General features: G+C 53.5%; 1 long non-coding RNA gene across 1 annotated transcript; it reads right to left on the reverse strand.

Moving 5' to 3' along the window:
* Window positions 1-899: 899 nt before the first annotated feature.
* LOC115283065 lies at window positions 900-2379 on the reverse strand. The gene is made up of 2 exons (XR_003904886.1): window positions 2044-2379; window positions 900-1330 (listed from the first exon to the last, which is right to left on the reverse strand). It is a non-coding gene; the product is annotated as an uncharacterized LOC115283065 (long non-coding RNA).
* Window positions 2380-10176: the final 7797 nt, after the last annotated feature.

Here is a 10176-nt window from a genome sequence, read left to right on the forward strand (position 1 = left end):
ACCACGTAGAGGCCAAGCAGATGAGGTGAACCACCATATGCTGGCTTTGTAAAATCAGACCCCTGAGCCTGGATTCACTAAGATAAACGTTCTCTGGAATGACACAATGGGAGCTCACTGCTCCGACCTTTACTCAGTATCTGTGTTGATGCTCTGGAATCATTAAAGCCAAAGGCAGATGGAAGATCATCAAATGTTGCTTTAGAAAGTCAGTAAACCTGGGGTGCCTGGGGTGCTTAGGCGGTGAGCATCCGACTCTTGATTTCTGCTCGAGCCATGATCTCACGGTTCCTGGGTTCCAGCCCTGCATCAGGCTCTGCACTGACAGTCGGGATTCTCTCTTTCCCTCTCTCGGTCTGCTCCTCCCCTGCTTACACGCACGCATGCACTCTCTTGCTCTCTCTCTCTCAACTTGAAAAAAAAAAGTCAGTAAATCCTTCTTAGATGGGGCAGAGAGATCCTGAAGGCCCCTCCCAGATCTATGCTCCGATAATGCCAGCTCACCAGGCAGGAATTACTCAGGCTTCCTCAGTTGCTTTAGGAAATAACTGTTTGTCTCTGAGGGATAGGGGGCTGAGCGAGGGGGAGGACTTCCTGGTGTCCAGCTGTCTCACTTTCCACCTGAATTCACTTTTCATGTTCATGTTTAAATTACTGATTTTTTTCTCTTTTATAATAAATATATACCCTTATAACATCTACACTTAAAGCTGTCAAGATTCTTCTATGGATTGGACTGTATTTCTGTTCCAAACACAGCGCCTAGCCCAAGGGGCAGCTCAAGAAAGGCCAAATGAATAAATGAATGAAGGTTTGGAGCTAGTGAAGGATCTAGAAACTCATTTACATTAGAATTCAGGGGTCTAGAGCAGGCGACAAACTGACATTATCCACACATATTAGGTAAGTTGTCACTTTAATGCAATACCCGGGCGTGCTTAATTACTTCAATTACTTGGAGCAACAACAACTTGTTGGCCACTTACCATGGGTCTAAGATTATGGCGGGTCAGGGTCAGGGCTAGTGAGGACCCGCAAAGAAGGGGAAAGTTGGTCCCTGGGTGGCGGGCTGGGAAATGCACAAATAGAACAAAACACACAACGTGGGAGTGTCTGTGCACCCCCTTATGGGCAGACCTAGACTGGGGAGGCCCTTGTGCGGTAGAATGGCGGGGTAACGGCCTGGTTGGCCTCTTTGTTGATGTCTAGACGACCTTGGGCAAGTCAGTTCACGTCCTTGGGAAGCAGTATTCTCTTCCATAAAAGGGAGTGCTTTTTCTCAGTCCCTCGCCTCGAAGGTTGTCATTTCCTCTATGTCTTCTGGAACTATCTGGAAGGAACAGGGGTTTGTATAGACCAGAAGTCGGAAGCTGGAATTACAGAGGCTTAAGATACATGTTTGGTGCTCAACTATTCATAGTTCTTGGGGCTCTGGTCAAATTCCATTTCAAAAATGTAACATTTAAAATCATCTCACATTTAAAATGCAGGCAAGGGGCGCTTGGGTGGCTCAGTCGGTTGAGCATCTGGCTTTGGCTCAGGTCATGATCTCACGGTTCGTGGGTTCAAGCCCCGTGTCAGGCTCTGTGCTGACAGTTCAGAGCCTGGAGCCTGTGTTTGGAATCTATGTCTCCCTCTCTTTCTGACCCTTCCCTGCTCATGCTGTCTCTCTCTCTCTCAAAAATAAATAAAACATTTTAAAAATTAAAAAAATAAAATGCAGGCCATTTCACATAAAAATCCAGTTTTCCCAGAAGATCTGACGCACAAGGAAACGCTAGCCCAGAGGGGATAGGTGCCGTTTTCCCATTTACTTTGGATCTCTCTCGATCATTGCTTATCTGTCCTAGTGGTCTAACTGCTGACCGAGTTTCAGAGCAGGAATTTGGAACAGGAGTTCAAGTTTATTCTGCAAGCAAGTGATTTTCATGGAGGTATGTCCATGGAGGGGGGCCGGGAGCCTTTCCTAGGAGGTAGATCAGAAGGTCTGTGTGTGTTTTCAATCCCAGAGGTTCTGAAGACACTCTCTTCCCACTTCCTTACCTGAAAATCCGTGAGTATCATGAGCCACTGTAAGGGTGAGACCCCTGGGCGGGGAAGCATGCGCAGGGATCACTGACGTGATGGCAAGAAGAGCTCACCCCCTTTGGATGCTGGTTTAGGTCTGGCACTGCTCTAAGCCATGTGGCATTACCAGCCCCATTTCACAGATGGAAATGAGGCATCAAGTCGTTAGTTCCTTTCTGTAGAGTCCTAGGCTGGCAGGTGACTGAGCCAGATACTTGGTCTGCAGATGAAATCAAGGTTGGGAGCTACACCTGTGTACAACTAAAACCCACGGGGTGAGGGGGGCGGTCTCTGAGTGGGGAGGGAGCCCACTGACGCCGGTGGCGGTGAGCAACAGGAATCCCGACGCGCAGAGCGGAGCGTGGGGCTCCACGTGAGTTGAGGTGGCCTAACGGCTAGAAACGCAGTCCGAGCGGAATAGCTTTACTCCAACACGGAGTGCGTTCCTCTTAACACACTGTTAACCTCCTCCTGACAAATTCTTAAACAAACCAAGTAAAGAGGCGGCTCTGGGTTTTATAAACCAACCTCATTTTTCTTTTTTTTTTTTTGGTAGGTTCACGTTTGTGCGTTTGGGTCTTCCAGATGGAAATGGGGTTGAACATCTGACTATGGCGCGTGCCAGTGTAAACGCTGGGCGGGACACGGCCAAGACGAAGCCCGCCATTCAGGGACATGACTAATTTCCACGGGTGGCTTATGAACATTGGCATCATTCCTTGTATTCTCGGTCTTCACAAAAAGCACCGGCTGTCCCGATTTCAGGCGGGTTTCCCCTGAAAGTTAAGAATTTCATAAAGTGCTAATGGAAGTCCAAAGGGGACAAAGAAAAACCACCAAATGATTCCTTGTATGGGCGATTTTTCCCTAGTGCACTTTGCAGAGCTGGGGAGACGGGTGCAGGGTCTGTGACGACAGGAAACTCACTTGTCTATTACTTCAGCCTGTCCGGGGACTGCTCTGAATTGAAAATGAAGAAGAGGTTGCAGAGGTGATTTCCAGAGGGAGAAAGAGTGGAACATGGAAAAGAAAGGTCAGAAACGGGAGAGGGGGAACATGTCAATAGTAAAGAGAATGGCATTGCTGGGGAGAAGGCGAGGGGCAGCGAGGCATAATATGGAAACCTCTGGAATCAGCAGCCTCCGTTTACTTTTTTTTTTTTTTAAGCAATTTGGAGAATCTGGAGATGATTCACAAAAACGGCACCAAACCACCTGACTGCAGACAACATTTTAGGTGAAGCTATTTCAACATGTCAGAAGGATGGCTAGTTGTATTTCAGTGGGTTTGGTCGGAGAGAAATCGCCATACGACGCCAGAAAGTCTGGTGGTTGATCAACCAAATGCTACGGCCAATAACTTTCCTGCCACTTTAAGAGGAATCACTTTGAAATACGTGATAAGTGTCTGCAGACAGGTTATGAGAACCACCAATGCCCCCAGATACCACTGCAGATTTTCTCTTTGGTTAAAACAACAAGATTCCTTTTTAGCCAATAAGTAAGTAAAGTCTGGTTCAAAGGCTCTCACACTGCCACCTGTTACTTCAAAAGCTCTCTCAATCCCCCGAGCAATTTACTGTAGGGCACGTGTACTCCTGGGTGTGGTTTCCATCCGTTTCTAGCCATGCTCTCTCTGTGTAAAGGAAGTAACCATCTCCGAAGGCAGATTTTCAGTAGAGAGTCGCCCATGGAGATTTTGCCTGCCCTTACTGCTGTGATGGCGGAAATGGAGAACAGGTCCTATCTGTACAAAATAGGTCAAGATCTTCAGAGCATTGACAGGAAATCTCAATTTTGGTTCAGTTTTTAAAATTAAGGGGTGCGTGGGTCGCTCAGTCAGTTAAGCGTCCAACTTCGGCTCAGGTCATGATCTCACGGTTCATGGGTTTGGGCCCCGAGTCGGGCTCTGTGCTGACAGCTCGGAGCCTAGAGCCTGCTTCAGATTCTGTGTCTCCCTCTCTCTCTCTCTGACCTCCTCTGCTCGTGCTGTCTCTCTCCATCTCTCAAAAATAAATAAAAAACATTAAGATTTTTAAAAAATAAAAATAAATAAATAAAATTAAATGTTGAATTGACTGGCCGTCCCTTGTCTGTGTTCTTGTAGATGAGTCTGCTACCGTCTAACCTGGGCCCAAGGATAAGTAAAAATATTCGAAGGCACGCTGAATATTAGCAAAAGGCAAATAAAAAGAGCCACCATGAGATACCAGCTCACATCCATTAGGATGGCCACTATAAGAATAACAATAATAACAAGTGTAAGGGAGACCTGGATGGCTCACTCGGTTGAGCATCTGACTCTTGACTTTGGCTCAAGCCATGATCTCCGGGTCGTGAGAGCCCCATCAGGCTCTGTGCTGGGCGTGGAGCCTTCTTGAGATCCTCTCCCTCCTCTCTCTCTCTCTCTGCCCGCCCACCCCTGCCCTAAAAAAATAAAATAACACATGTTGATGAGGATGGAGAGAAAGTGGAGCCCTGGTGCACTGTTGGTAGCAATTTAAAATGATGGAGCTGCTGCGAGAAGCAGAATAATGAATCTGAGGAGTGGCCCTCAAATCATTAACCATAGAATTTCCCTATGATCTAGCAATCCCATTTCTGGATCTATCGGCAAAAGAATTGAAAGGATGGCTCCAAAGAGATATTTCTAGACCCTTGCCCATAGCAGCATTATTCATAATAGCCACTTGGCAGAAGTGACTCAGTGGAACATCCTTAACCCTGAAAAGAGAGGAAATCCAGACACAGGCCACAACTGGGATGGACCTTGAGGACATAATACTGAATGAAATCAATCGGACACAAAAAGACAAATCCCGTATGAGCCTACTTATGCGAGGTGCTCAGAGTGGTCAAATTCATAGGGACAGAGATGAGAATGACACTTGCCGGGGGCTGGGGAGGGAGGATGGGGAATTACTGAGTAATAAGTATAGAGTTTCAGTTTTGCGAGATGGAAAGTTCTAGAGACGGGTTGCACAAGGTGAGAGCTTGGGAAAGATACCAGGTGGCACGCTTCACAGAGGTCCATGAGTGTAATAATCTACCACAACCATCAGAAGAATGGTTATATATATATATATATATATATATTCAATCTAGAATTTACAACTCAATAAAAGAGTAAGGGGAGAAAATGAAGAAAACAATCCAAGAGAAGATCAGAAATGAGAAACAAAGATAGCAAAGATGAAGGATGGAAAATAGAGTGGAGCATGACTTCCTCCAGCACCCTAGGCTCTGACCTGTAAGGTGGAAGACAGGATCGACCTTGGAGGATTGCCCGGGGGTACAATGGAGGGAAAGAGGGGCTCAAGGCATTTGCAGGAGAGGCCCACCTCATAGACAATGTTACTGGGGCTCAGAAGGGCTGTGCAACTTACTCAAAGTCACACAGCCAATCAATAAGTGGGTTAGGCACCGGATCAGAAACAGTAGTGCTTACTTTGGTGTATCCCATTTGGGGGCCTGGCAGGAAAGACAGGGCACGTTCAGAGACTGGGCAATAAAAGGACCACCTACAGAGACGCTGGAGGAGCGGGGTGGACACACGGGAACAGCGCGGTGCCGGTGCACTAGTAAGGGCCAGACCTGGAGAGAAGGGGACGGCCATGCCAGGGCCTGGGGACAATGTGGAGAGGACTTCCCCATGACTTCCAGAAGGGGACGATGTCCCAGCCAAGAAGCAGCCTCCCTCAGTCTCCCCACCATTCCCTGCCCCTCCCCCACCCCAATTTGGCAGAGGGCAAGGTGGAATCCACACAACGTTGACTCCTCAGGACACAAGTCACCGAACCAATCTGGGCATCAAGCTGCTTTTATCTGTAAGATCAGAGCAATCACCAGTCTCCTGTGATTTGCTGGGGGCTCTTCCTGCCCCTGGGCCTGGATGCGCTCCCTTGGGCGCAGGGGCAGCCCTCTGGCCACCTGACCTGGAATTCTGAGCCCCACCTCCGCCTAGCCAGGGGTGCTCGCGGGGCTGGGCGCAGAGGGGACACCCTGCACCCCCGGGGGAGATGGGGATGATGCGGCCATATAGACACTTGGGGGGCCAAGAGGGCTCCGGGGCGCGCCTGCAGGCGCCGCAGAAGCCCAAACGGAGCGGGGGATGTCTCCTCTGTCTGCTGGGGGTGACCCGCGGGCTGCAGCAGCCAGCGATCCCCGCCTCCCGCCATCCGCCAGCTGTCGGAGCGCCCCCTGGCGGGAGGGCATCGGAGGCGCGGCCACCGCAGGACTCCGCACCTCCAGCAGCGCCGGGAGGAGGTGGAGGGAGCTTGCAGCTGCGAACCCCCGAGAGGCCGCCTAGCTGGGGGGCTGGGGTGGGGTGAGAGCACGGGGGAGGGGAGGAGGGCCCGGGTTCCGGTGACGGCCCCGCTGCGAGCAGCGGTGGGGCACCGACCCGGGAGGCCGAGGGTCACGAGGCCGAGCTGGCAGGGCGCTGGAGCAGCTGCGGGCGCCTCCCTTCCCGAGGTCAGAAACTTGGGGCGGAAAGTACCTCGGGGATCTTTGGCCTCAAGTCCCCTTTTTTAAGGATGGGGAATTTTAGGGCCAGGGAATGACCCCACTGGGTCGCAGGGCGGGTCGTCGGCAGGACCCGGGGGAAGAGGAAAAGGGACCAGCCCCCTAAGGCGGCCCTGTCTCCTTGCTGCCAGTTTAGAACATGCGCCCCCCACCCCCGGCGGAGGTTCCAGGGGAGCACCCCATTAGGTAATCCCAAACCAACCAACCAAAATAAAACATGAGCCTCACAGGGGGGCTCAAATTGAACTGGCTCCTTTCTAGAATTTCCGAACGCAAACATTTGGAATCATCTCACCAAAACTAAACCTTTCTCCAGTTTTGGGTGGCGGCGCTTAGCTGCTGGCCTGGCTCGGGGGCGAGGGGACCCTGCACTGCTGAGCAATGGTTAAGGCCAGGGTTCAGACCGGCTGGGTTCACAGTCAGCTTCGCCACCAGCTCTGTGCGGGATGACACTGGGGTTCCGCGTCTGCGGTAGGGGAAAATGGGAGGGACTGCGTTGGCCGAGGGCAGAGCCTGTAGCGGCTGCCCAGGCGTGGGGGCTTTCGGGGCGCATTCCGAGCCCGGCGGACCCACCAGCCAAGTGCACGGAAGGAGCGAGGCGCCGGGTCACAGCCCAGGCTGGGCTCTGCCGCCGCCTCGCAGCCCGCCCCGCCGCTGCACCGGCCGCAGATGACCCCCCGACCTCGGGCGGCAGAAACCCCTGGGCGCCGGGAGCACCAGGAACTCCCCCATTGTTCTGGAGGGGATTGAATGCGCGCCGGGCGGGCGCGGGCGGGCGCGGGCGGCGACTTGGCTCTGGGGTGCTCAGCTCTGCGGAACGCTCCGGGCAATTTCCGATGCCCACGTTTTTGCTTCCACCCCCTCCCCGTCTTCACCTCCGGAAAAAAATAAAGTCCTAAATATATCCGGCGACTTGCATTTGTAATCCCCGACTTTTCTTTCACACTCGACCTCTCTAACGCTCAGGACACAGACCGTTTTTATTAGGAGTATCAAAATCCTTTAAAAACATACACACACTTACAAATTGTAATATTCACACCCAACCAAGGCCTCAAGTTAGCCACACCAGGAGGTGCAATCCGCCTGAACACACAAATCGTAAACCACTACGAGTCTCTCCCCCGAATCTTCGTCAACAAACTCCTAGCCCCCCAATAATATGAATTTATAACACACACACCCTTTAGAGATACTGTTTCCTTCTTACATTTCCAAAGTAAAGCGTCGGGCTAATGCTCAGAGATGCATCCTCGTGTTTTAAGAGTTCGAAAGAAAATAATGATTAATTAAACTTAAAATTAGGCGAAGAAGTCACTTCTGATGAACAAATACAACATCCCAGCGACAGGGCAAAAGGAAAGCTGGAAAGAAATCCTCCCTGTGAACAAAACAAGAGGCAGGAAAATCCTACTTATATTATAACCCCCCCGCCCCGCCCCCTGAAGTTTTGTGGGACCATGTCTCACGGTGGCCCGGGGCACAGCTGGGGCGCGTGGGTCTCGTGCTGGCCCCTGGGTTATCTGAACACTCTCGGGTCACCACCACCTTCCTCTAGCACCGTTTGGAACCGGAGGTGCTAAGGACCGGCTGTTGGGGGTTTTTTAGTGTGCTACCGGAGTGGGGTTTCGGGGACTCGGGGCGCTTGGGGACATTTACTCAAGGAGCGAGACTGCGCGGGGCAGGCGGCCGAAGGCTGGTGTCAGACAGCGGGCGGTGGGACAAGGGCTCAGGTCAGTGGTGCCTGAAATGCAGCGTGGGCGGCGGCTCCGGGTGAGTCACCCCGGCGGCGACTCAGCCCGGGGGGCCGCGTTGGGGTCGGAATCGGAAGGAACGTTCTGTCCCGGAAAGGCGCGAAGCCGGGCGTTGGAGGCCCGCTGGCCCCGCCGGAGCCAAGTGTGCAGGCATTGAAAACTTTCTGAACACTACCGGGGTGAACTTGAACCTCCGAGCTTCGGAACTCCAGACACCCGGGCGAGAATGCGGCAGCGCGGGGCCCCCCTCGCCCGCCCCTCCGCAGCGAGGGTTCACAGCTCCGCTCGGCGCCCCGAGGGCCCTCTTGGCACAGCAGAGCTGGGGAGAGCGGCTTCCCCTAGATTTGGACTGAATAAAGCGCAGCTCAGCGATCGATTTGCTCCACGTTGAGAAACAAGACCTGATCATTAGTGTAACAGGTCAGCAAACCAAACCGCCTCCTAAATGAAGGCGCATGGAATGCTGGCTTTAATATTTATTCAGGGAAAGGCGGAGAGAGAGAGAGAGAACATTTTCTTAAACCTAACGTCCCCCCAACGAACTCAGATCCGGACAAAACTTTCTGCACGTGACGTTCACACTCCCTTTTTGAACACGGAGCTTCTTACCACACTCTACCTCACAGTTAGTTTTCTCCTTTCGCTCCCCCGACCTTTCCTGCCAGTTAGGGAGCAAAGAGATTTTTCTTGAGGACCCTTTACAACGATCTCCGTTAACTCGCAGCCCGAAAGAGATCAACTCCTGGCAAAGAATAAGAAGGAAAAACTTAAAAAAAAAAAAAAGTTGACAGCCTTTTACAAACTTTCCACTTAAAATTCCGACACCGGTGTCTGTCTCGGAAGGTACCCCCCTTCCGGGACCCCGGCGTGGGATGGTCGCGTTTGGGGGCTGCAGGCATCTCTGGCCTGAGTCTCACTCCTCCAACCCCCTTCCTACCGCACAACATACACACGCACATCTCGGGCCCGCCGGCGAAACATCTGGATCGGGACTCGAGTCCCGACACCAGGGCAACTACACGCCAAGGCTGACTCCTGGGGAGCCCGTGCGCGGGAGCGCACCACTGCACCGCTCCGCGGGGCCGGACCTCTCCCAACCCTCAGTCAATCCTGCATCCTTCCGACCATCTGCTCCTGTCACCAGCTCCTGGCTCCGCCCCCGTGGGTCCGCCCCTTGTCCTGCAGCCAATAGCAACCTCCGCTCTCTCTCCACCGCCCCAAACCCTTTCCACACCCCCACGTTCCGGGAGCCGGTTGGTTGCTGAACGCTCAGCGGAGGGCCTGTAGTTGCAGGGCGCTCCGGGTTTCTGGTAGGTGGAGGGAGCCGTCAGTCCGGAAGGCTGGGCCCGCCCACCCCACCTCGGTCCCGGGCTCTCTTCCTGCGCAGTTCTTCGCAGCCTCCGCGGGGAAGAGCCGGGGTTGCTCCCGAGGCTCAGTGGGCAGGACCGCGAGAAGGCAGCCCCGGCGAGCGGCCGTGCGCACCGTCTGGAGTGGCCCGGGGAGCGCGAGCGCCGCGTTCTTTCGCCGGAGCAGGAGCAGCCCTTCGGCCAGCAGTTGCCGCCACCGACTTTCGTTCCAGTTGAGGCTCCTTCTGGGCAACATGTCAAAAGCCGCAACCGCTCCAGCTGCCGCCGCCACCTGGGGAAGAGCGGCGGCGGCGGCCACGGGCGCGCAGGAGCAATAAACCGACCCGGCCGGGCATCCTGCGGGCCAGGGAACCCCCTCCGCGCTCACAGCTCCGGCGGGCCCCGCGCCATGTGCTGAACCATGACCCTCGCCGCGCCCCCGGGCCGCGCATGGGGCAGCGCCTGAGCGGCTGCCGATCCTGCCTC

Source organism: Suricata suricatta, chromosome 17 (assembly GCF_006229205.1).
Source record: "Suricata suricatta isolate VVHF042 chromosome 17, meerkat_22Aug2017_6uvM2_HiC, whole genome shotgun sequence".
NCBI classification, from domain to species: domain Eukaryota; kingdom Metazoa; phylum Chordata; class Mammalia; order Carnivora; family Herpestidae; genus Suricata; species Suricata suricatta.